The 1,782-nt window shown below is 38.1% G+C and overlaps 1 long non-coding RNA gene across 1 annotated transcript; it reads left to right on the forward strand.

Annotated features, from left to right (window-relative positions):
• Positions 1–1,001: 1,001 nt before the first annotated feature.
• LOC106530519 (uncharacterized) lies at positions 1,002–1,538 on the forward strand. Its single transcript, XR_001311798.1, has 2 exons — positions 1,002–1,043; positions 1,414–1,538. It is a non-coding gene; the product is annotated as an uncharacterized LOC106530519 (long non-coding RNA).
• The last annotated feature ends 244 nt before the right edge of the window (positions 1,539–1,782 follow it).

A 1,782-nucleotide genomic window follows, 5' to 3' on the forward strand; every position in this document is an offset into this window, starting at 1 on the left:
GGCTACATGGTAGACAAACAACCTGACAATTTAGGACATATTTTAATTTAAAAGGTGGCACAAACTTAAAAAAAAACATAAATAAAAATCGGTGAAATAAAAATAAAAAAGCTGCTGGTAATTAAAAATAAAAAACAAAACAAAAAACAGTGCTGTGATTATCCTTCAAGCCATCTCGCAAAAGTTGACACCAGAGAGTTCAGCCTTATTTGCAAACTTTACCGTGATTGGTTGTTTACTGAGGGGGCGGGTCTCTGCTGCCTGCAGACAGCTGGCCTGACCAATGACGTAATGAGCTATAAACGTCATTGGGCCTGACACTCAGCACGGAGCAGAGGAGACAGGGGTGAGAGAAAACCTGTCCATTTATTGGCAGATTTGATTTGAGGGGCCAGGGCACTCACAGCCCCTGCTTGTCCAGACCTCGTGAACAACCCCTCCATTCTTCCTCAAGCTCACATGAGGAGCTTCCATTTTCAAACACTGGTGAAACTGGCACATGGAATCAAAAGGCTCTTTCAAAAGACGCCCCAGTCTGGGCCTGACACGTTTATCTCCACCTCTGTGCGTGCTTTGGTTAGGGTGAAGACTGAAAAGAGTTAGAAGTTTGTGCTGTTGTGAAGGCCCATTTCTGCCACTTTCGAAGAGAAATAATTCCTTAAGTCATAATTATAAGATGCTCATAATCCATAGTAAATTTAATATTTTCTACTGACATATTTCACATTTTATTGCCTCAATAGCAAATACACAATTTGTGTTTTTGATTCGATTTTTATTCACAGATCTCTTTTGTTAATGAGACATAACTAAAATAATAAACATGATAAAATAAATCATTTAGGCTAAAAAAACACTAAATATGAATCATGTTATCAAATGTCTGCAGCATAATTTGAAATCAGTAGTCAGACTTTGTTGCCAACAACTACGAGTTTGTTTACATTTAAACACTGATGATTTCAGAGTCTTGGTGGGCTGGAGTTGGTCATAAAGTCAGAGTCAACAATGAGACCAGAGGTGCCATGTTTGAGAGCAAAAAGGTAAAGTTCTCTCTCTTATTTATTTATTTATTTATTTATTTATTTATTAAATCGAAAGCTGTGGGGATGAGAGTGAACAGAAGTAATTCGGGGAAGGAAATGTAGCAATAGCGAGTATTAAAGCAAAGGTTAGAGGTTAAATGTAGCCAAGCTGTTCTGAGGAACATTTCCATAAACTACCAAACTGGTTGAATTCAGCTGTAAAATAGGTCAGGAATATACTGTCATGGTCTGTGTTTATTTTCCTTAGTTTTCAGCGTTCCCCTGTGTTTCTCTGCCCTGCAGCTCCGCCCTCTCTCACCTGTGTCTGCTCCAGGTGTGTCTTGTTGCTCTAATTAGTTTGCCTTTATATTCTGTGTCCTGTCTTCAGTGTTCGTCTGATCATTGTGCTGCTTCCCTCAGCCTCCTGCGTCTCCTTCGTGTTCCAGTGAGTTTTGCTGCAGTGTCAGCTGTTTATTTTGGTTTTCTAAATAAACTCTTTATTTTTGTACTTTGGCTCCTGCCTGCGCCCTGGGTCATTCTACACATCCTCACATATAAAGGTCCTTCGCAAAAAAGTTAGCATATTGTGATAAAGTTAATTATTTTCTGTAATGCACTGATAAACATTAAACTTTCATATATTTTAGATTCATTGCACACCAACTGAAGTAGTTCAAGCCTTTTATTCTTTTAATATTGATGATTTTGGCAAAAAAGTAAAGAAAAACCAAAAATCCCTATCCCAAAAAATTAGCAT

The sequence above is a fragment of the Austrofundulus limnaeus genome, unplaced genomic scaffold, assembly GCF_001266775.1.
Source record: "Austrofundulus limnaeus strain Quisiro unplaced genomic scaffold, Austrofundulus_limnaeus-1.0 Scaffold530, whole genome shotgun sequence".
Classification (NCBI taxonomy): domain Eukaryota; kingdom Metazoa; phylum Chordata; class Actinopteri; order Cyprinodontiformes; family Rivulidae; genus Austrofundulus; species Austrofundulus limnaeus.